Here is a 25,051-nt window from a genome sequence, read left to right as displayed (position 1 = left end):
AATGCGACAGCAAATATAACAAAAGGATAGGAATATGGGTCCCTTGGAAAAAGTACATACACATTATGATTATAATGTGATGTGATGCCACAATGAAACAGAAAGCAACGCATAGAAGTGGACGGTGCTTCCATGCCACCAAGGTTATTGGACAGACAGTACTTCAGAAGTGCCCGCAAGACAATGTGTTGGCGGGCTAGTTGGTGTGAATCCATAAATACTTTGTTAAGCGCAAAACAATGGACACAAGAAAGACGACCGGCACAAGGCGCTACACTCAACTGACATCACTTTATTGCGTCGCTCCTTTATAAATAGTAGAATCTAGAAGAACATCCGCAGTGAGCACCATGCGCAGAAACCCCCAACAACCAATCACAAGAGCGTACTCATGCGACGGGATCCAAAAAACCATATTGAGCACTGCACAAGGTTAAAGAAAGCACACTAATGCACTGTGACTTCAATGACTGTATGAAGAAAGCTTCCGATAACTCTCAGGCGGTGGTATCACAGCACTTTTTCAAAATCGTAGTATCACGAAACATGGCTTTGCACTTTTATATTTTACAATGTTGAGCCAAATGGGAACCTGTGCCTGTTGGTATGGATCGCTTAGGTTCGCAATGTTTCGTCATGCTACGATTTTGAAAAAAGAGCCGTGATACCACCGCCAGAGAGTTATCGGAAGTTTTCTTCATACAGTCATTGGGGCCACAGTGCATTAGTGTGCTTTCTTTAACCTTGTAAAGTGCTCAATATAGTTTTTTTTTTCTGTCGCATGAGTGTGCTTTTTTGATCAGATGTTGGTGGTTCCTGCACATGGTGTTCACAGCCCATGTTCTTCTAGATTCTGCTGTCTACAAAGGAGGGATGCAATAAAGTGATGTCAGTTGAGAGTAGCGCCTTGTTCTGTCGTCTTTCTTGTGTCCGTTGTTTTGTGCTAAAAAAGCAATGATGTATTCCTTGTGTGTGTTTGAAGACAGCTCCACACGCAGTAGCGTATCCAGTATTGCTGCCCAGTGGTTTAGCTCGCCGCAGTATGAAGTGCCACAAAACATAAGGAGAGAAACCTGCATTATAGTCTTGTTGCAAACAAGAATATAACGTGAAGTGCATTCTGAGGCCAGAAACTATAAAAAAAAATTTCATGATGCACCGCTGTGCAAGGTTTTATAGCAAAGTCAAATACATTTAGTGTAAATATGACACTATGATGCACAATGGTGGTAATCTGTAATAATATAAAAGGTGCCTTAATGTTACAACAAAAGCTGACATTACTTAATAATAGCCCTGTAAAATTTAACATGCAGGGGCACCGCTTGGTTAAACAATAGTGATGTATTGTATATGTACACAAGTATTACCCACGCATTTCTGCCATTGTCTAAATGGCATAAATGAATGGGTAATACTTGTATACATAGATATTACATCTCTATTGTTTAACCAAGTGGGTAAACTATGTCTGCCTGACACAAGATTAGAATTAAACCATAAATTATACATAGTCACCCTAAGAGTAACACCTCATTTGAACTTCACAGTAAGTAGACGCCTGTTGATGCCAGCCTCTCCCAATGCTAAACTGTGTTGCATGCTCTACAGAGAAATTATAGTGGTATCACTCAACTCTGAAGCCATTCAGGACTGCAGCACTGTAGAAGACATCTACAAATGTCCCATTTCATGTATAACAGCCTGAATTGCTTGCACATCTTACCAAGTGCAAATTCAAATTTCTTTTTGCTTAGCATTTTTGCCTGCTAGACCACAATCCAATGTCATCAATATATTAACATATTACCTCAAAGAACCTAATTTGGCTTATAGATTAACACCTTTGCATACTGCCACAGCTGCACTCTGTCATATGCGTTGCAATCATAAAGGAGTGCTGGTCCACCAGCACTTCAATGTCACTAACAGTGATCACCTACACAGCTAAGTAAACGGTCATGATTCAGGTGGCAAATAGCTATGAGAAAAAAAATCCACTCACCTTGAGAGCTATAATACTGCAATAACTTGAGAGAGATGGACCCATTGCAGGCAGCAGACCTCTTCTCAGCTCCAGCACAACAGCAACTTGCCTTTCAGTAAAAGAAAAGGATTGATTAGTAATGATAAGTTACCTTGTTTTTGCTGAGTATCAATACAATCTGACTTTCATGCATATCCACTCTCCGCTTTAGTAATACAACTGAATTTGTCAAATAAAAGAGTCTATGATGATACCATTCGCATCTCTTGTATGTCCAAATTTTTTCGCACTGATACCCCGTTTACTGCTTGCTTAGTGGCACGAATGCCTTGACTGCCCAGACATCATTCGAAGGAATACGTCTTGCTGCACCGCAAACGGTGCAGCAAGACGTTTTTTCTGGTCACAATTAAAACGTGCACCCAAGCAAGAAAGTAACGATCCCAGGTAGTGAGCGACTGCTATTGCCTCGAACGTTTATTTCCGTATTTTAACAGAAGTTCTTGTATCGGATACAGTATGCTCTCAAGCCAATACAAGCGTCAATACAAGAGCTCAACTGAACGCACTTTTATTCTACGCTTTTAACGCGAATGAACAAAAGGTTAGAAGTACCTCACGGAAATTGCGATCGAGCCAATCGCGCTACGACTGGAATCGATCTGAAAAGATAGGTTGATCCCTTTCCCCATTCATGCGTCATTTTTGCCCTAAGACGTTGCATAGTGGTCTTTTGAAACAATATTTCTGTTCGCGACACCGGCTTACCACACATCATTTTAACCCCTACGTTATGCAAACCAAATAAGATTAAAATGGGCTTACCTCATGACCAAGTTACGAGCGCGCGTAGACTGTTGAACACCCGTTGAGAGCAAGCAGGCTATCCGTGTCCAAGCGCATACGTGCACCCAAACACAGGACTTCTTCGATGCCGCAGCGAGCAGAGTTTTGTACACGAAGTGAAAGACATCCAGCGCAAATATCTCCGCGCGATGACGGCAAATAACGAGCGCACAAGCGTACACAACACAGCAACAAATTCGGAACTTTGCCAATTCGAACGTGCCGAGACCCAAGCAGCGTAACCATCCATCGTTCCTGTTCTTCGCTCCCGATGCGTCAATCTCTCTTCCTTGGGCTCTTGCTCCACCCTTGAGTACAAATCAAGAGATATTTACGGCGAATTAACAACATTTACAACACGACTCGAAAAATGCCGGCTGACTACACATGTGCATCTCCCTCTGCCACTCCTAACGGACGCGCAGCGCGCGCTGCCCCCTGGTGTCGCACTCTGAGCGCGGAGAACCGAACAGAATCGGTTTCGTTTTCGCATTTCTGCTCTAGTTACTGGAACTGCAATATAATTGCTTGACAATTAATTGAATTCTAAAAGAGGAGAACGCTTTCTCTCCCACAAGTTAGTGCGTTTTATACAAAGGGAGAGAGAATTCAAAAGGCAGAAAGGCAGGGAGGTCAACCAAAGCATTCGCTACTGGCGATAGCAAACCCCTGTGCTATAATGAAGTGATGAAAAACGTTTATTTTCTCTATTTTGCAATGATTTTTGCCGCATCAGATGGAGTCTTCCGTCTTCTCTCCAGGGTCGGTTCCCCTAGTCCAGGGCTCCGCTGAGGGTAGCTGCCCTGCGTGCACGCCTTACTAGTCCTTGTTGGACTTTCAGGGTGTCGCTGGATAGCATCCTCTCCCACTGTTCCGCACTCGGGTTTTTTATTATGGCTAGCCCTTCTGTTTTCTGCCAAGCCCATGTGGTATGATATAGAGTTGGTTTGTCTCCACACCATGGGCACTTGCTCTCGTACTGCGTGGGGTAGATCTTGCTGAGCATGTTTAGGCACGGGAATGTTCCCGTTTGTAGCTGTCGCCATGCTACGGCGTCTTCTCTGTTTAGTTGTTTGTGAGGGGGTGGGTATTTTCGTCTGATGCCTCTGTAGTAATTGAGTATCTCTGAATAGCTTTGGGCTACCGGCTCGGGTTCCTCAGTGGGGTCGGGAATGTTGGATGCTCGGTTTGTTGCGTGCCCTCGAGCTATCCTATCGGCCTCCTGATTTCCCGTAATGTCGGTATGTCCCGGCACCCAAACTATCGTGTGTTTGGCCTGGTTGTTGACGGTTTTGCCACTTGAGCGGAGGATGCGGAGCGCGCTGTGGCTGATTCTGCCGTTTAGGTAGTTGCGGCATGCTGCTTGTGAATCTGTGAGTATGGTTAAGGACCTGTTACATCGGTAGCCCTCCGCTGCCGCTAGAGCCACGGCTGCCTCTTCGGCCTCAACTACCGTACAGTTCCGAATTGATGCGCTGGTGATTTCTTTTAAGTCCGAGTTGATCACCGTTGCGACTTTGCTTTTCTTGTGCAAAGCAGTGCACTGCGATGCGTCCATAAGCTCTAGTACAGGGATAATTTGGGCTGGTTGGTGCATGTAATGAACGGGTAAATAATGAGTTGTGTCATAACATTACCCATGCATAAAGCACGTGGAACTAATGGTATTGCATTCTAGGTCAAAAAGAAATAAAGCTTGAATCGTTACATCTCGACACTGGGCATTCTTTCTTTCCGAAATATTTTTTTCTTCTTTTTGACAGTATACACAGTACTAGCGCGGTAATAGCTCCTTCATCTTCAGTCACCTTCCAGTAGTTTACACACATGTCGGTGCATGTTCGCGTTCTTTATTCTACCGTACAAGAACGAGCACGCTTACCGGTCTTGTTTCAAGATGAAGCGCCAAATGTTTGCGATTACATCTTACCGCAAGAATTAACACATGAACAGTGAAGATTATGCGTAATCGATTTGTCTCAATGAATGGGCAGTTATTGTCAGAGACGAGATATTTTGTAAATATCATGGGAATGAGTTCAACCAACTACATTGCAGTTCAGCAGTGCCCTTTGACACTTGGGTTAATTGCTTGCCGCATTCGAAAATTTCCTCCGACCGTTGTACTTGGATCTATAGGCCGCCAGTCCCCTTCGAGACCATTTATTGCCAAATGTAAACGCAGTTACGGTCATTATACCACTCCCTGCGTTTCGGTACTGATTTAGAGTGCACACAATTTTTGGCGTATAGAGCACCAATGTCATTCCCAGTGCACCAGCACCTGAGTGCCGCAAGCTTGTTTATGCATGCACGTATGTCCCCGGCTCTTCATTCACTTAAACATATATGCTGCGTTATTAACTACAAAGCGCTTAATTTGAGAACATTGCGAGAACACGCATATATTTGCGCATATGATCAGCGTTACAAAGCCCATATGCACGGCAAACTGCGACCGGAATAGAAGATGCGTATATATATTTATACGATCTGTTATTGCAGCTTTTGGTAGAAGGCTAGCTCTCACATTTTGTACGCAACTTCATAATGCGTACAGTTTGCGTGTTCAATAAAGTATTGTTAGCTGAAACTTTATGAGTACGAGCGCTCATTCAGACAGCTTAAATTTTCTCACAATATACGGATGTTCACATAACAAAAATACGGGATTCTCTCTGTTTCGTCCAAAACAGCGTATAGCCGTTATATGATTACAGTGAAAATGTCCGTAAAGCTGAATACGGAGAGCACTTTCCGTATATTAACGGCAGATTTTGCCGTATTTTTGAAATTTGACGTACTTTCCGTATTTTTATCTGCAGTTCTCCGTATAATGACGGAAATCCCCCGTAAAATTACGGAAATTTTTTACAGTGTAAAGGTTCCCGAAACTTGCTATGTTTAATATTTGTTTCCTTTATAACACAATGTAGTCAATCTGTAGCGCTGTATAATTAGGCCCTAGAAGGTGCCATCAAAATCCATGACGTCACAGTGACCAGGTGCGAAAACTTTTTCTGGCGCTTTTTCGGCTTTCTGGCGCTTTTTCTGGCTTACCAAGGGTCTTATTATGGTAAAATTGATGTTCTTAGTGTCGTAGAAAGGTAATTTACCGATCCAGAAGAAATGATTTTTCTATTTATTGTCCCTTTAAGTGTTGGTCTTCGTTGGTTCTCGATAAAAGGACAGAAACGAGGTTTGGTCCTTCTTGTGAATTCCTACCAGCTTTATTGGCGCGGTCATTGCCGGAGATACCGCAATGACCCGGCAGCCACTGAAACACGACGTCGTGTCCTTTCGCGATCACACGATGGTGCGTTTCTCGTATTTCCGACGCGTGTTTTTTACAGGACCCGCGACCAAGAGCTCGCAAAACACATTGTAGGGCCGCCTTCGAGTCACGGAATATTGCCCATCAATTAGCCGGTTGCTTATTAATAATATCAACGGTGCCTCGGAAGACAAGCTCGGAACCGGTCGATATTGTGTCGTGGGAAATCTTGGTATCTGATGCTTATTGATCGTGATGGGAGAACCACTGCGCCGATTGAAATGGTCTGAGTAGAAGAGCCATCCGTACATCCATCCGAGCCATCCGTAGCAGTTCCAGGAATAATAAAGAAGGCTGACCTGCCTATCTTGGCCTTGAAGCAAGCAACTCTAGATTGCTTGCATACTTCCTACTTTGATTCGGTCCACATATGTATTTGAAAGACACACTTGCGGTTGCTGTAAACACCACAAGGCTGACGGCGAACTTGCCGAGGGTGCGAGTCCCGTCTGTGGAGTGCTGACTACGTTGGAGAAGGACTCCTGTGGTCGTCGTTCTGGCAGGTGAAAAAGATAGTTTTATTGCATCTGTGAAATGTGGCGAATATGCGCCCTCAGCGTGACGGTTGTAATATAAGTAAATGTAAAAAATTCCAATGAAGATTGTCATGATAAAGATAACAATGCCGCAATTGAGAGTTCGCTCAGGATATAACTTCTTCCGCGCCGCTTACCAAATGATGTTGCACACACTTTGTAGACTTCAGCCGTTAGTGCTAGGATTTACGTATTCCACACACAAACACAGCTCACTTCAAGCCCAGGCCATAGTGCGATGCACTAGTGCAGTCACTTCATACATAACTATACAGGACACCTTATCGTAAACGCTGCGCTAACTACGTGTCTGCTAAAAGAAAAAAAAATGTATTTTAAGGATCTGTGCACCGTTTGGTGCAGCCCACTCGCTGACTACAGTTCAACCAATTTTTGTATTGTAAAGGGGTGCTTGTCCAACGTGCCTACTCTCTTTGCTATAGTGTTGTTCTTTCTGAATGCATAGTTTGGTACTCAAAGAGAACGCGGCAAACGTCGTTTATTTCACAACCACAACAGCACTCAGCAGAAATGGAGCCTGTTACATATCCTGCACTGACGACTGTTACTGTATACCACTCTCGCTCAAAGCCTGTGAATGTCTCCCATGTGTCGCGGGAGATCTGCCGCTACGTCGTTGAATTTCGCGTGCGGGCCGATGCGCTTGTTTTCCTTCGACGTAATAGCGTAGGGATCCTGGCCACAGGGCGACCGGCAGTCGTGTCGCCCGCTATCTCGTTTCGCTTTGAATATTTTTGCCGCGTGGCTTCTCTTCGATAAAGCTCTTCTTTTCATGCTCTTCCCGTCTATTTTTTTTTTTTTTTTGAACCTCCTTGGAGTCCGTTTCACGGATGTCGGACGCGCGCGCAAATCGGCGCCGCGTCTCCTCCGCGCGACAGCTGCGCCGGACATTCGCGGCGGCTGCCACAGCGCGTGCGAGGCGCCAGCGTCCGAGGCCGGGTAGTCGCGCCTCTGCGTCGCCCTGGGAGAGGGTTGGGTGGCGAGGGGAATCCGGGCGAGCGACTCTTCCAGTGACGCTACCGAGGCGAGAAGGAAGGTGCGTCCCCCTCTTGTTTTCCTCCCCAGCTTGCTGCACGATGCTGTCGTTGTTGTTCTTGCGCTTGTTGATACTCATTGCGTTCATCGTGTACGTAAGACACGAACGTGGTGTTTTAGCTGTCTAATGGAAAAAGCGTTTCGCCGCCAATAAAAGAGCGCTAGTTTTTTCCAGACCTTGTCCCGTTTTTCGCGCTGTTTTTATTTCCGTCAAGCGCCGCATCGATAAGCTCAAATTCAGAGGCTTCTTGAGAAACACAAGATGATTAGGAAGATCCCACTCACTGTGAATGTTATGCAAGTCGTTATGTGGGTCGCTGGCTGCCCAGCATCGTTTGGGGTCACGCAAAGCGTCACCAGATGGACCAACGTGCTCGTGATGGGAGCGTGCGCTTCACGACAGCAGCGAGTGGACTGTGACGATGACGGAAGCTTTTTTAACTCAGGCTGTTCGACGCCATGTTTACGACATGCCGATTGTTTGGTTCCAGCATTGGTTCTGCATAGGTAACGGATTAACTCGAGCGTGAAAAAAAATTGGATTAAGATATCGTCAGCGTCTGCGTGATACGCAGTCGTACGTAGCTATGTCTGAGTCACGGTGGCATTTTTCATTCTTGTGGATAAACGCAAAAACGTGTTTGACACGAGGCGACCATGTAGGCCAGACATTGTCGCACAGGTTCTGTGTAGCTCTAGCTGCTACGAGGAAAGGACTGGGCAATGCGGGCCGATCCCGAAGATAGCGCAGTCTAACCCGCGGTCGCAAAGCGCGAGCGGCCAAGAGGAACGAATGCGAGAAACTGGCGCGGTACGCACGCGGCTAAACGTCCAGAAGAGGTGCTAGTCTGCATTGGCACGAGCCATGCGTGCGGGTTGATCGTGGATAGCGTACAGATTAGGCCGCTGCTGACGTTCGACGTCACCGTCGGCGAGGCGAGGGAAAAAAAGAAAGAGAAAGACTACCTTACCTATACCGCAATGTGCCCCTGGAATGAGCCAAAGTATGCTTCGCATTAAAGGTTGGAAACCGCGCAGAAGCGGAAAGTTACAGCGGACGTACAAGTGGAGCCTGAACCAAATGGGATAGCTTTTACGGGACAAGAAAAAACGAATACCATAAAAAGCCCAAGCCGTGCCATAGAGGAAAGACAAGACATGTAACCCAAGCTGGCTTTGAAACTGAACATTAAAAGACACAAGGCCGTCAGTTTGCCAAGAACCTAGAACGAGCCTAATAACAACGCAGCAATGCTTTTTAAAACCATCCCTTCTTGTATCACACCCTGTTGCAATATGGGCCGCCTGCCCATCGCTGGTTTCGTTCGAACAAGCCCCAACTCATCGACCTAGTTGTTGCACTTGACCCCTAGCTCCCACTTATAAGGTGCTCCTTTCCCCTGTCGTTCTCTCTCTCTCTCATGCGAAGCATATTACGAGGGCTCAACCCAGCTCCTCAGGCGCGGCGGTGACCATGAAATCACGTGACACCGTGACGTCACGACAGAGGAGAAGTGGCTTTGGCTCAACTCTTGCAAGACGGGCTGGGTGGGAATCGAACCAGGGTCTCCGGAGTGTGGGACGGAGACGCTACCACTGAGCCACGAGTACGATGCTTCAAAGCGGTACAAAAGCGCCTCTAGTGAATGCGGTGTTGCCTTAGAAACGAGCTGTTTCTAAGGCTCAGGCGTGCGACGCTTGCTCAGGCGCACATTTCGTTGCCGCGCCGAACGCTGCGTTGCTCGACGCTCACCGCGTCCAATGCGGGGCGCGTAGTCGCTGGCGGGTCGACGGGAACGCTGTCGCGTTCCACTCTTGAAGGCGAAGCAGGGTAACGCATGAGTTGTTTCTTCGTCTAGCCGAACCAAATATAGCCAAGGAACAGCAGTTCACCAGGCTAAACAGTGGTTCAACAACTAAAATAAAGGCTAGTATGCTTCGCATCCTGGGCTTAACCTTAGCTAAGCCACAGCCATTTTTTTTCCCGATCCCTACGCTGGTGCAAATGTGAGGTAGGTGCCCGCTTAGCGTTCTTCAGCAGCAGTAGATGCAAGAGGAAACGCTTGCGGATCTTGTAGTCATCCGGGCTGTTTGGTGTTGACGTTAACACGGATCGTCACGCGACCTTTGCTTCCTGAGTGTGTTGCGAAGCTGAACAACGCATGGAAGTTCGTTCTGGGCGCCGATGTATTTCGAAGTGATTTCGCCCGGAACCTTGGTGATTTCCTTGACACTATTCGTTGTCGTTCACTCATCGCCTTACAAAATTTGCTCACCGACTCTACCTTACTGCCCTCCATAGCAACCAAGCAGAAAACTGCAATGCGTGACGAAGTGCAGTACACATTGCCGAACCCGGGACACTTCGGAGCAATCCAAGAGGCGTAGTGATAAGGAATCACAATGTGCAAAACTTCAAAAAAGCCTACCTGCAACAATTCCAGGCGGCGGTTAGCAGCCGTCGTTCGTGCGGCTGCCTGGGCCGCTTCTAGGTGTCGACGGGTATTTGGGTATTTGAAAAACGGGGCCTCGACCGATGTTGCCTGTACCGAGGAGCAGAATGCACGCAGCGGCTAATTCGCGATGCAATACATGTGAAGCACATCATGCGCAATGTGTCCAGCCTCCAGCAATGCGAGGCAGCTGTGAGCAGCCGTAGTTGGCACGGCTGCTTGGACCCAGGCCTCTCTCTATGCACCGCTCGGTCTCCTTGTCGAAAGCTGAGCAGATGCCCCGATAAATTGCTCTTACCTATTGGAGTTGTTTGTTTGTATTGAGAAGATCTTCGCACGCAACGTTTTGAAACACTGCGCTTGTAGCCGCACGCCACTTCACGGGACCAACACGCTGGCAATTGATTTCTCTGCCGTTCCGCGGGTACTATCGTATAATGCGCATATTTTAACCCGAAAGTGCGTTGTAATGCGATGGTGCGCGGGTCGGGCAAGAATTCAGAGTCGATGTATACTTGAAGAAAGTGTACCTTTCAATTAGGTGAATTAGAAAACTCGGGAAAAGCTCCTCGACAGCGATAGCGGGAAGGTTATCCAAAAGTCGCCGAATCCAATGACGATCCAATCCAATCAAAATTACGCGGGGAAAATTCGCTGTCGGCAGTACTCTTGACGCTGTAAATATTGATTCCTCGTACTCTCTTTCTCCGTGAAACATACTTCTCTATAACATTGTCCATGGAACATCGCAAATATGATGAAATCGCTCTATTGTGGGGATTTATGTTATAGCACGTCGTTGGGGGGAGGTGGGGGTGCTAGACCCGTTTGACTCACTTTTGCGCTTGCTATAGCTGCGATCTTTTTAAAAGAATATTTATTATGTGCGCATTCGTCATCGCACTTGTTCGCTCAGTAAACAGCATTCCGAAACGCCTTCGCTTGCACTTGCCGTTCCTCATGCTGTACCCAGAGCAATTATAAGACTTAAGTAACTGAGCTCCTCCAAGGCAGCATCCGCGTGTGTGTGAGTCTGCTCTCGCGACTGCGTTTGAGAAATGGCTTGTAGTATCATCAGCTTTGCTTGACGCGGAATCTTGACGTAATGGGGTCTGTAAATGATATCGCAATGAACGAATATATCGTGTAATTAAATTATATCCCTTGTAGACCGGGCACAGTACGGAACCTACCAATTAAGCCGCCTTTAGCGCGCCTTGCGACCGGCATATTCGCCTCTTAATGAACTCCGGTTTCTCGGAATACTTTCTGACCTCTCGACATTTCTGCATTTATTCTACTGCGTTAAACAAAAAAAGCTCATTGCGGTAATTGCCTCGTTTTCGTTTTCTGTATTCGCTGTTTGTCGCTTCGAATTCTGCATACTTCTAGTTCTTTTAAGCAGTGCTCATTCACATCATACTCCAATAACCTTTTCGTTAGTTTAGATTGAATTAGTCTAATTCTCAATTACTGATTAATCTTTGCTTTTCGGAAAGTTTATGCATTTCCACACAGCATTTTTTTTTCTGATAGCATTTTTCCGTATTTTGTTTCCCTCTGCCGCCCGGTCTGTGCACTTGTGTGGGTACGTACCATGATGGAGAATCGTCATCATCGTTATGTATGCCTTCAGAAAAGGAGGCTAAGGCTCCGCAGCATATAATCGCTGTGAAGAATGGTTGGGAACGGCATGTTCATTTCATGTTGAGTTAAAGTGAGAGAGAGAGGGGTGGGGGCGACAACAACAAAATCAAGCAGTACGAGGATTCTCTCGAAGCAGTTACGAGTGGATATGATGCACCGAAAGCGAAACAGCCGACGCCGAGTTAGCTATGGTACCGAAGCACTGCATGCCAATGTTCAGGAGGAAATGTGCAGTGCATTATCGTTCCTTTTTATTTCTTCTGCAGACTCTCTTTATTTTTATTTGCAGCCTGCAACTTAAATGTGGACCCTTTTTTGAGCTTGAAATTGTGCGCGGCGTTCAGCGCCGCCTGGTATTTGAAGCTTAGGGAAAAGGTTCGTAGCGGCGGCTGCGGTAGAATAGACGGCTGAATCCCCTAGACGTGTTGCAACACTCGCTTTAATAAGCGTAGCAATGTCTACTACCTGAATAAGAGCACTAGGCGAACCACCCGATTGAATTCCTGAACATGTTACGCTGTTTCGTTTCACGGTGCCTCGCTTTTTTTGGCGAGCTACAAAGTAATAACGCACCTGAAGGCACGGTCACATGGGACGTCCTTTCCAGACCTCCGCTTTATTGACTTCCTTCTTTTGTGCCACATTCTGCATTTTGTTCGATGAGCCTCCGCCGTTTTCTAAGCTTTCAGTTTTAGCGAATGCATTAAATTCCGCGAAGCGGATCATTTCTTTATAGTGGGCACTTCGTTCGCCTAATTTGCTCTCTTCCGCGATGCCTTTGCCCGAAAAGCGGCGCAGAAAATTGCCTGGCTATGGCGACCTGAATACAGACGTGCGCCGGCGAAGAAGCGAGCGTCCCTGGTACTGGCGCGGGACGAGGCAAGAAGGGAGTATGCGAATACGATAAATGAAACGTGTGAGACCGCGGAAAGCATCGACTCGCCTGGCGGCACAGCCGCCCTTGCCTTTTGCGACTTGACCTGGGCCAGAAAGGCTTAACGATCGGTAATTTAGCGAGACACGGGAAAAGGCCGGAAAGGCAGACGGTCGCAAAATGCAAAAAGATACAGAAGAAAGTTAAACGCAGAAAGAAATAAAAGAAGAAAAGTGGAAACTCGGGGGGGTCGAGTTGAATCGAGTGTTGTGGGAGAAAAGGGGCTGGAAAGATGGCAAGAAAGAAAGAGGGGCCAATTTGGACAAATTTGTGGGCTCTTTCAACAGGGAAATCTCTCCGGGGGATGCGAAATCGATTCTCATACGTGCAGCCGCTTCCACGCCGCCTGCCCCTGCTTTTCTGTTGGCCGGCCATGTTTCTTATCTTTTCCTTTATTTTTCGTTTTTTTCTTCGTCTTTTTTTTTTTTGCTAGCCCCGCAATTCCTTTTGATTGCCCTCAGATTTCACGTGCTTTCTGATCGAGTGCCGTGGTCCTTTCCTCTAAGAAATAGACTGCGTATCCCGGGCACTCGTATACACAGCTCTGCCCGCCGTGGTAGACAACCAAGGCGTTGTGCTCCCGACTACGATGTCGCGGGTTTGACTCCCATCCGCAATGAGAACATGCTGATGAGGACGCAAAGAAATAAAATAACGCTCGTGGGCTTAAATTTAGGTGCTCGAGATGGTCGAAGGTTTTGCACCTTCCAACAATATACTGTTTAAAAGCAGTGCTTGAATTTAGGTGCTCCAGATGGTTGAAGGCTTTGCACCTTCCAAAAATATGCCGCGTAAAAGAAGTTATTAAGCTAACCAGTCTTATTAGGCTCAGAGAGAGAGAGGGGTGGAAGAAAGACTTTTTCTTGGCCACTCTTAGCCGGCAACAATATTACGTGACACGAAATTCACTACAGTCACCACTATTGCAACAAAGACCGAGAAGTTCAATTTTTTTCTTTTTTTTTTCTTTCGCTGAGGAATAATCGGCTGGCGTCTTTGTCTGGCATTTCTCTCGTGCAACATAAAGCAGCAATTGATAGCTGCACCTCTTTCAGATGTTGAATAACGCGAGGAGCATGTACTTATTTTATTCAGTACTTCGTGCTTGGCTGTTCTTTAAAAGAAATGCCTCTGGCAAACAATTAGTCACTGTGTCGGCGCTGCTGGACGCGTATCGCTTGTTGCGGCCAACCACGATGCCACTTTCTGAACTCCTCTCGTCTCAGACGCCTCGGCGGCAGCCGTGCAGCAGCGGTCGCGAATCACGAAGCACGCGCGAACCATACGTGACCGCGCATCATCGTCGTCTATCGGGGACGCCCCCGTAGTTTGCATAAAGGCGAATCCAGGTGGCGGCACTGACCTCGTTCTCGGATAGCGCTACCCGCGCTGCTATTTCGGCCGCTTTCCTGCCACCCTGCGGCGAGCGTGGGTACAATATAGCACGCAGGTGCGCACTCAGGTGCATTACTTGCCCCCCCCCCCCCCCCCCCCCCTGCGCGTAACGATTGTTCGACGGTTTCGTCCGTGCGGTTGTTCTTGTTTCGTGGCTCATTAGCTTCCCTCCGCCATGTCAGCCGTGCCTTGCACGCACTGCGTGCACTGGTGTTGCTTGTGTTTATTTTATTTTATTTTTCGCTGACTCAAAAGTGCTGTAGCTGTCCACTCGCTTGAAACGCCCCCTACGTCGGTCGTAAGGTGCCCTGCGCAGTACGCGGATGTCGTGCGGCGCAGTTGGCCCCGCAGGTCGCGGTTTTGCGACGTACGCGGTGTGCGCGATACGCCGGGCCGAGCACGCGTGTCCGATCTTGGGGGCCAGCCTCGTGAATCGCGGGTCACGACGCTGTTGGCGCCAGACGAAGCGTACGAGCGCTTTCGCGTGATCGCCTCGTCGTGCAGGCGATGCAATGCGTGGCCCTGTCGTAATTAAATGGTTTGTTGCATTTGAGAAGATCCCTGGCGGACTGCGCAAGAGACAACGCCCGTTTCTTCGTGCACTTAGGAAACGTTTGGTGGCTGCGTGGCTGCTGCCGAAAGCAGAACTCATTTACTTTTTAGAGCACATGCATTCCCTTGTAATGTTTCTCTCAGTGACGTTGCAGAAGAAGGTGTATATAGCAGGACGTACGTTTTACTTGCACTGTGACACAATAACATTTGGACACGTGCGAGGAAAGAGGACCGAAGGTACATGCAGACGTAGAGCCTAGAACTTAGGCGCACATACCCACAATGGGGGATTGTCCAAGGGTCAGGTGGCTCAAAATGAAAGAAACAAGTGTAAAACAATGCAAAGAAAATGAGTGAAATCGTAGAATAATATCAAGAGCCGACATGTCGACACGACCACTAACCTTTAATTGCAATCTTCCTATCTTATGACCTGCGTCTACATATGTAACATCACAAATATCTAGTCGTTGGTATTCGGACACAATATTGCTACGCGAACGAAGTATTACGAACTGGAGACTATTTACAAAGTATATTTAAAAAGGTTAACTACAGCGCTGGCCAGTTCAGCCGACAGATCGATAGCCAGAGAGCGTTCGTCGTCTTCGTCGGGCATCGTCCACAAGAAACACGCAATATGCATGTATCATTATCCCTGGCGGCGGAAGCACCGTCCCGGTGCGTCTAAATATCGGTGATAACAAGAGAGTAATATGGTTTGAGGCGTGCGACATGCACAACATCAGTGAGATTTGGGGCAGATGAGGCACTGGTACCGATTGGGGCGATTTCGTACGTAATTGGAGTCACCGCACGCAGCACTTTATGTGGGCCTGTGTACCGAGGCAGTAGCTTTCCTAACAGACCAACGTGACGAGTCGAGTACCACATGAGTATCGGAGATCCAGGCAAAAAGTAGAGGCTCATACCCACACTGGGGGATTGGCCGAGGATTGCTGGCTGTTGTTGTTGTTGTTGTTCTCCTTAGTGGCCGTGGCACTTACCCACAGTGGGGGATTGGCCAAGAATCGGGCGGTTTAATTAGGTGCCTAAAAATAATAATGATAGCAAGGGAGTTAACAATTTGGGCGTGTGAATTTGAAGCGATTGCCACGGAGCGTTCGTCGTCTTCGTCGGGGCGCCCCCGTGCATCGTCCATGAGAAACACACAATATGCATGCATTAAATTGAGACAGAAAACAATCGTAGAAGCTGAATATTGACGTAGTAGTTCTGCGGAAATCCGCAAGGTGGAGATAAGTAATGAATAAGTAACAAAGGGAAACCGTGTCGGTTTCCTTTGTAGAAATTGCTACGAACGGGTGGATGTCTGATTTTCCCTTTATTCAAGCTGAATATTGAGGTGTCTTTCCCATTATTATTATTATTATTATTATTATTATTATTATTATTATTATTATTATTATTATTATTATTATTATTATTATTATTATTGCAAGCTTTGCCATCAGACAGACGGATGATCAAACGAAATCAAATAGAAGCTTGAACTGTGTACTGAGTAAGAACTCCAACCAGAGCCCCTTCAAACCTATTGTCCGTCGGATTGGATGCTTGTTGAGCTGTCCGGCCAGCAGGCTGCTTCAATGGTATGGTATGGTATGAAGAACTTTATTTAGGTCCTGAGGGATCAGTCTGGGACTGATGCGGGCGACTCCAACGTCGGTACAGAGAGGCCGAGCCCCTCTGCTATCACACGGGCCCTCTGGACAGCCCTGAGTTGGTCCGCCAGCACTTCACTGTGCAGCATTCGCTGCCACCACTGTTCACCTCGAGAACCATCACCGGCCAACGCCAAGCAGCGCCACAGCATGTGTTGTAAATAGAGCAAACCCCCACACTTACTACAATAGACTGAAACCCCGCAGTCCGGATTAATTTTATTCATGATTACAGGGTTAGGGTACGTCCGTGTCTGCAGAAGCCTTAATGTAACCGCCTGCGGCCTATTTAATTTAGGATGTGGCAACGGGAATGCCCTGCGCCCTAAGTAATAGTGCTTGGTGATTTCGTTGTAGGTTAACAGTTGGTCCCGTCTGCGGCTTGAAAGTCTGTGGCAAGCATAGTCATGGTCGGGCTTAAACGTAGTGTGACAGCGTCGTTTGTACTGGGTACATATGCAAAGCCTGTAGTTTTTTCGTGTTTAGAGGGCTAGCTAGACATTGCCATTGATCAAACGCGCATGAGCTCTTGCGTATCCGTCTCGGGCCACGGGCGCACAATTGTCATTTTGCTCTTATTCTTCTCCGGCCAATGGCGTTGGCAACCATCATACGTGTACTCCCAGAACACGTGTTCCTGTTGTGTCGTCTCATGGCTTCGTTTTACTCACCCGCTCGCACAGCTTCTTTTTCAGTGCGGACTCCCATGGCGTGACGGCGGCGCGTTTCACTGAGCGAAAACAGTGCAACGAGTCCAATACTTGTTTCTTCTTTCTTGTCGTGCTTCTTGTCCAGCTGCAAAAACGAGAAGGCAACCGATGCACCAGACCAACATTTCTTTTGTTGTTGTTGTTGTCTTCCCATTCGCCCCTTTCGACTTCCGCCGACTTCTTCCTCTTTATCTCCTCTGTTCTATAAAGCATTCATGAAACCGCCTGCTGCGAGCGTTCCCAAGTAAACGGCCGTGTCTCGCTTCCATAACAGCTGCGGTGGCAGCGCGACGCGCACGTCGCAGGCTTGAAACCTTGCTCAGGGACGCACTCTCCTACATAGACGACGCCAATCGGCTGATTGGATTGCAGGGGAAAGAAACGAGGGGGCGCAGAAGGGGCGAGGGGGAAACAAGAGCGAGGTTCCGCAGTTACTCAGCCCCCAATTTCAGTGGCATAGCGTTGTTCGCCGTTCCATCCTCTCTCTCTTTCTGTGTGTTCCTGCGCTCCGTGAAGGCGCTGGCTGTGGGCCCCAATTTGCCTTGCGTTGCATTGTTGAACGTCTCCAGCTGACTCCTTCGTTCGATACTAGTCGCCACCACCGCTCGCTGATCGTTTCCTAGTTCCCGAGCGGCGGAGTTCTGGGGAGCGAACGGGCTGAGCAGTTCACCGTCTCACTTGTGATTACGTGTGACCGAGGCGTTGTTGCGGCATTTGAGAATGTGACCTCAGCTCACCCACTCCCCGCTTACATTATTTCGCTCTAGAAGTCGAAGCATAATCAGCCTGTCTTATGCTGCACGAGCTTCTGCGTGGCACTCCCCGAACATAGAGAGCTGCACTTAGCCCCTCGAACTTCTCGTGGCGTACCTGTACACCGCCCTTCTAAAATTTCAGCATTGCCGGGTGAAAGTGCTTTTCAGGGAGTGTGCTTTAGCCGTTGTCAAAAATGCCAACAGGTTGGTTCCTTGCAGTGCAAATTGCGACCCGTCTGATTGTTGCACGAAGCTTGCTGTGACTCGAGGTGGCTTCACCAAACCCATCGACAAATACGTCCGGTAGTACGAAGCAAGGAAAAATGGTTACTAAAAATACGTTAGTTACACTGGCTCCAGATACGGAAGCCCACTTTATGTAGGAGCATATTGAACGACTGAGTTCGCATCAGGACACATCAGGACCTCCCTGCACGAAAGGTCTCATCTTTTAATACCCTCGTCTTCCATAGGTAATAAGACTAAGGAATCTGGTGACTGTATCGCGGCCAATCACAATCGTTGAATCGATTGCAACTGTTCCGCCGAACTCCGCCTCCGATGGTGCTGAATATGTCCCCGCATATTTAGCAAGCGCGTAGCAATCTAGGAATCTGAGGTCGAAGCTATTCCCAAGGCAGCATTCGACGTTGGCCCTGTTCATCATTAGTTCAGGCTATCAGGTACGTGTAGAGCGGCCTTTTGTGGACCCGTTAACCGTCGGTGTCAACGCTGCGCTGACTTCGGGATAGGCGCTGATAAATGGGTGGGGTTTTCCCGTGGTAATCGTCTAATTAAGGTCTTTAGTCGTGTTGAGATGTAACAACCTTTACATAGAAAAAAGTTGACAGCCACTTTAGCACGCGCTAAAGAGGATGAAGGCGAAAGCCTTCCCGGTCATGAAACATTCATTACATTACTAGGCATTTTCGTTGTAATGCGTTCGCGGATTCGAGTGCCATAATTAACTGTACTGTAATGGAGTGTACCTTAATTAACTTCGTGCTAATTAACACCGAAGGCCGCGGGTTTGACTCAAACCAAAGGTCGTGGGTTCGGTGCCTTAATTAACTCTCTTAAATAACTTTGCCTTAATACCAAAGGCAGTTGTACGGCTCTTGTTCTTGGCGATGCCAATTGGAAATCAATTTGGGGATATGCCCGGTTTACCCATATATCCATGTTGGGTCGTGGGTTCGAATGCCCTAATCAACTTCTCCTTAACTGATGCCAAAGGTCGTTGATTCGACTGTCAACCTTCACGATGTCATTTGGAATCCAAATTGGAGATATCGCCGGTTCGCCCATATTTCCAAGTGTGTTTAGATTCCGACCGAAGGTCGAGAAGGTCGCGCGTGTAAAGGTCCCATTAAAGGTCGTGGGTTAGAGTACCTAAATAACTCTATCCTAATTAACTATGCCTTAATTCACTTTACCTTAATTAACACCAATACTAGTGGGTCCGATTCACTTCCTTCACGATGTTAATCCAACTTGGAGATATGGCCTGTTCGCCCATACTTCCAAGTAGTTTCGACTGCCACCAAAGGTCGTCGGTACGAGTGTCTTAATTGGCTCCATTGTTATTAATTTGCTTTAATTAACACCACAAATCGTGGGTTGCACTACAACGAAAGGTTCGGGGTGCGTCAGGTTCGAGCGCTTCAATTAATTTTACCCTAAAGCACCAAAGGTCGTGGGTTCGCCTACCACCAAATGTCGAGGGTTGGACTCCCACGAGAGGGCGTGTGTTCGGCTCTTGACTTTGGCAATGTCAATTTGAATGCCACTTGGAGATATGGCTGGTTCACGTGTATCTCCAAGTGGGTTCGGCTCCCATTAAAGGTCGCGGGTTCCAGTACCTTAATTAACTCTATCTCAATTAATTATGCCTTAATTCACTTCACCTTAATTAACACCAAATCTAGTGGGTCCTATTCACTCCCTTCACGACGTTAATCCAATTTGGAGATATGGCCGGTTCACCCATACTTGCGAGTAGTTTCGACTGCCACCAAAGGTCGTGGGTACGAGTATCTTAATTGACTCTATTTTAATTAGCCTGCTTTAGTTAACACCACAAATCGAGGGTTAGACTACAACAAAATGATGGGGGGGTGTCTGGTTCGAGCGCTTTAATTGACTTTATCTTAAAGCACCAAAGGTCGCGGGTTCGCCTCCCACCAAATATCGAGAGTTGACTCCCACGAGAGGACTCGTGTTCGGCTCTGAACCTTGACAGTGTCAATATGAATCCAACTTGGAGATATGGTTGGTTCACCTATATCTGCAAATGTGTTCAGGTCCCATCAAATGTTGTGGGCTGGAGCTCCTTAACTCTAACTTAATTAGCTGCGCGTTAATTAACCCCACATATTTATTTTATTTAAGCTCCTATATGAATACAACAATCAAACCCCGGCCCTCAGTCCCCCGCAGCCGCGAAGCAACTGACCACGGCGGCGGTCAGACCTGCGACGCAGCAGAGGGTGCTAAGAATCACTGGCTCCGGACAGGCCGCCATTGGAATATGAACCTGGCAACGTTTAACGCTAGAACGTTATCTAGTGAGGCGAGTCTAGCAGTGCTATTGGAGGAATTAGAGGGCAGTAAATGGGATATAATAGGGCTCAGTGAAGTTAGGAGGCCAAGAGAAGCATATACAGTGCTAAAAAGCGGGCACGTCCTGTGCTACCGGGGCTTAGCGGAAAGACGAGAACTAGGAGTCCGATTCCTGATTAATAAGGATATAGCTGGTAACACGCAGGAATTCTATAGCATCAACGAGAGGGTGGCAGGTCTTGTTGTGAAACTTAATAAGAGGTACAAATTGAAGGTAGTACATGTGTACGCCCCTACATACAGTCATGATGACCAAGAAGTGGAAAGCTTTTATGAAGACGTGGAATCGGCGATAGGTAAAAAGTCAAAACAAAATATACTATACTGATGGGCGATTTCAATGCCAGGGTATGCAAGAAGCAGGCTGGAGACGAGTCAGTAGGGGAATATGGCATAGGCTCTAGGAATAGCAAGGGAGAGTTATTGGTAGAGTTTGCAGAACGGAATAATATGCGGGTAATGAATACCTTCTTCCGCAAGCGGGTTAGCCGAAACTGGACGTGGAGGAGCCCAAATGGCGAGACTAGAAATGAAATAGACTTCATACGCAGCGCTAACCCTGGCATCATACAAGATGTGGACATGCTCGGCAAGGTGCGCTGCCGTGACCATAGGATGGTAAGAACTCGAATTAGCTTAGACTTGAGGAGGGAACGGAAGAAACTGGTACATAAGAAGCCAATCAATGAGCTAGCGGTAAGAGGGAAACTAGATGAATTCCGGATCAAGCTACAGAACAGGTATTCGGCTTTACCTCAGGAAGAGGAACTTAGTGTTGAAGCAATGAACGACAATCTTATGGACATCATTAAGGAGTGTGCAATGGAAGTCGGTGGTAACTCCGTTAGGCAGGATACCAGTAAGCTATCGCAGGAGACGAAAGATCTGATCAAGAAACGCAAATGTATGAAAGCCTCTAACCCTACAGCTAGAATAGAACTGGCAGAACTTTCTAAGTTATTTAACAAGCGTAAGACAGCTGACATAAGGAACTATAATATGGATAGAATTGAATATGCTCTCAGGAACGGAGGAGGCCTAAAAGCAGTGAAAAAAAAAACTAGGAATAGGCAAGGATCAGACGTATGCGTTAAGAGACAAAGCCGGCAATATCATTACTAATATGGATGAGATATTTCAAGTGGCTGAGGAGTTCTATAGAGATTTATACAGTACCAGTGGCACCTACGACGATAATGGAAGAGAGAATAGTCTAGAGGAAATTGAAATCCCACAAGTAACGGCGGAAGAAGTAAAGAAAGCCTTGGGAGCAATGCAAAGAGGGAAGGCAGCTGGGGAGGATCAGGTAACAGCAGATTTGTTGAAGGTTGGTGGGAACATTGCTCTAGAAAGATTGGCCACCATATATACACAATGTCTCATGACCTCGAGCGTACCAGAATCTTGGAAGAACGCTAACATAATCCTAATCCATAAAAAAGGAACGCCAAAGACTTTAAACATTGTAGACCGATCAGCTTACTGTCCGTTGCCTACAAAGTATTTACTAAGGTAATCGCAAATAGAATCAGGAACACCTTATACTTCTGTCAACCAAAAGACCAGGCAGGATTCCGTAAAGGCTACTCAACAATAGACCGTATTCACACTGTCAATCAGGTGATAGAGAAATGTGCGGGATATCACCAACCCTTATATATAGCTTTCATTGATTACGAGAAAGCGTTTGATTCTGTCGAAACCTCAGCAGTCATGGAGGCATTACGGAATCAGGGCGTAGACGAGCCGTATGTAAAAATACTGAAAGATATCTATAGCGGCTCCACAGCCACCATAGTCCTCCATAAAGAAAGCAACAAAATCCCAATAAAGAAAGGCGTCAGACAGGGAGATACGATCTCTCCAATGCTATTCACCGCGTGTTTACAGGAGGTATTCAGAGACCTGGATTGGGAAGAATTGGGGATAAAAGTTAATGGAGAATACCTTAGTAACTTGCGATTCGCTGATGATATTGCCTTGCTTAGTAACTCGGGAGACCAATTGCAATGCATGCTCACTGACCTGGAGAGGCAAAGCAGAAGGGTGGCTCTAAAGATTATTCTGCGGAAAACTAAAGTAATGTTGAACATCCTCGGAAGAGAACAGCAGTTTACGATAGGTAGCGAGGCACTGGAAATGGTAAGGGAATACATCTACTTAGGGCAGGTAGTGACCACGGATCCGGATCATGAGACTGAAATAATCAGAAGAATAAGAATGGGCTGGGGTGAGTTTGGCAGACATTCTCAAATCATGAACAGCAGGTTGCCACTATCCCTCAACAAAAAAGCGTATGACAGCTGTGTCTTACCAGTACTGACGTATGGGGCAGAAACCTGGAGGCCTACGAAAAGGGTTCTACTTCAATTGAGGACGACGCAACGAGCTATGGAAAGAAGAATGATGGGTGTAACGTTAAGGGATAAGAAAAGATCAGATTGGGTGAGGGAACAAACGCGAGGTAATGACATCTGAGTTGAAATTAAGAAAAATAAACGGGCATGGGCAGTACATGTAAGGGGGAGGGAAGATAACCGATAGTCATTAAGGGTTACGGACTGGATTCCAAGGTAAGAGAAGTGTAGCACGAGGCGGCAGAAAGTTAGGTGGGCGGATGAGATTAAAAAGTTTGCAGGGATAACATGGCCACAATTGACCGGGATAGTTGGAGAAGTATGGGAGAGGCCTTTGCCCTGCAGTGGGCGTAACCAGGCTGATGATGATGATGATGATTTATTTTATTTATTTTTTTGGTACCTACTGCCGGCCTGAGTGTCACTCCTTGGGCAGGAGTAGGTATATATGAAACAATACAAGAATAAATGATGAATACAAGGGTACAAAAATTGCTCATCAACAGCATCTTAACATTGCACGTAACAGCACTCGGCGCTGCGCGTAATATAGTGAGGATTCGATATCGCAGCTTATATATATAAAGCAAGAAACAATACAAGAATAAGTGAAACAATACAGGGATACAAATCTCCGTATAAACAGCATACTAACGTTGCGCATGACAACACTAGGCACTGCGCATAACAAAGAGAGTATTCGATGTCACAGCTGAGAACGAACGCACATGAATAAAAACGCATGAAAAAAAAAAACGCTTGATAAATAGAAGGCAATTACTTATCGCAAACGGTCAAGCGCGCACATGAAGGACGGGTCCGCTCCACCTCGAGGAAGAAGAGAGCACCGGTCCCCCTCCCCCATAGAGCATCCCTTTTTCTTCCGCAAGGCTTGGCCTATGAAACGCATAAATAAAGACGTATTTAAAAAAAAGGACGAAATAGTGGGGCTTTCGACCACCTCAGCGGGCAGGTCGTTCCAATTACGGATTGTACGCGGAAAGAACGAGTACTTAGAAGCATTTGTTTTGGCAAAATATTCACCGACTTTCCTGGAGTGGTAGGATCGAGTTTGCCGTCGCTGTACTGGTTGAAAGCATAAATTTTTATCTATTCCTAATTTGTCCTGAAACAGAAAATTGACGAGTTTTAGTCTATCACGATACCGCTTGTCTACAAGCTCTCCAAATTGGCTGTCTGTAAGGGAGCTGTATGTTTACCAACTAAAAGAGTTATAAATAAATTTGACCGATTTCCTCTGTACTTTCTCGAGTTTTTGAATGTTAGTTTTTATATGGGGGTCCCAAATTACTGCGGCGTATTCGAAGATCGGTCTTACATAAGTTTTATAGGCCAAGAGTTTAATTTCTGTCGTTGATGTACCTAAAGATTTCTGTACGTATCCTAAGCGTTTCATAGCTCTCTTAATTATGTAGGTCACGTGGTTATTCCAACGAAGATCATGATTAATTAATTGTCCTAGGTACTTATACCTCGATACTTCAGATAGACTGGTGCCATTGCGGACGTAAGTGAACTTAAAAGATTGAACCTTACGTGTTACTTGCACTGCCACTGTTTTCTTAATGTTAATACTCATTTGTTAATACTCATGTCTTGCTGACGCTTTTTCTTTGCCTGGTTTTCACGATTCTTTATAACGAAATTGATGGCCTAATTCGCTTATATAACACCACAGGTCGTGGGTTCGATTCCCACCAGAAGTCGAGGGTCGTAATTATATTATCTTTAATTAGCACCACAGGTAGTGTGTTGGACTCTCACTAAAGATGTAGGTTGTATTCTCTGTGAATTTTGGTGCCATACCGCCGGACATCGTATTTTTCGCCCCATGAGCCGTCGAAGGCTTTCGACTTAAAAATAGGGGCTCTTCAAGGCACTTCGCACTTTAAAGAGTATCTCTGGTGGAGTCCTCGATTTCGGGATTACTGCCTGTGCGGTTTGCTTGTACGTATGTCCGTGCCTAACAGTTTTCCTGCCAACCTTGGCCGCTGGGCAGTTCATGGGGTAACGGGAAGAGCAGCGCGCTGCTGTGATGAGGGAACCGGGGTCGAAACCAAACGTCGGACCAAGGTGGGTCACTTGTTACGTGCCACTGCGTATATTCCGCCCCCTAATTAACGTTTCCTACGCCACCTTGAGCCAACAGGTATGTGCC

At 46.8% G+C, this 25,051-nt stretch overlaps 1 protein-coding gene across 1 annotated transcript in view; it reads left to right on the top strand.

Annotated features, from left to right (window-relative positions):
- LOC135908893 (uncharacterized) overlaps window positions 1-25,051 on the top strand; it is a 517,064-nt gene that overhangs the window by 293,836 nt on the left and 198,177 nt on the right. The window lies entirely within an intron of this gene.

Source organism: Dermacentor albipictus, chromosome 1 (genome assembly GCF_038994185.2).
Source record: "Dermacentor albipictus isolate Rhodes 1998 colony chromosome 1, USDA_Dalb.pri_finalv2, whole genome shotgun sequence".
Lineage (NCBI taxonomy): Eukaryota > Metazoa > Arthropoda > Arachnida > Ixodida > Ixodidae > Dermacentor > Dermacentor albipictus.
Note: the sequence above shows the minus strand (reverse complement) of the source record. Positions and strands in the feature narration are given on the sequence as shown.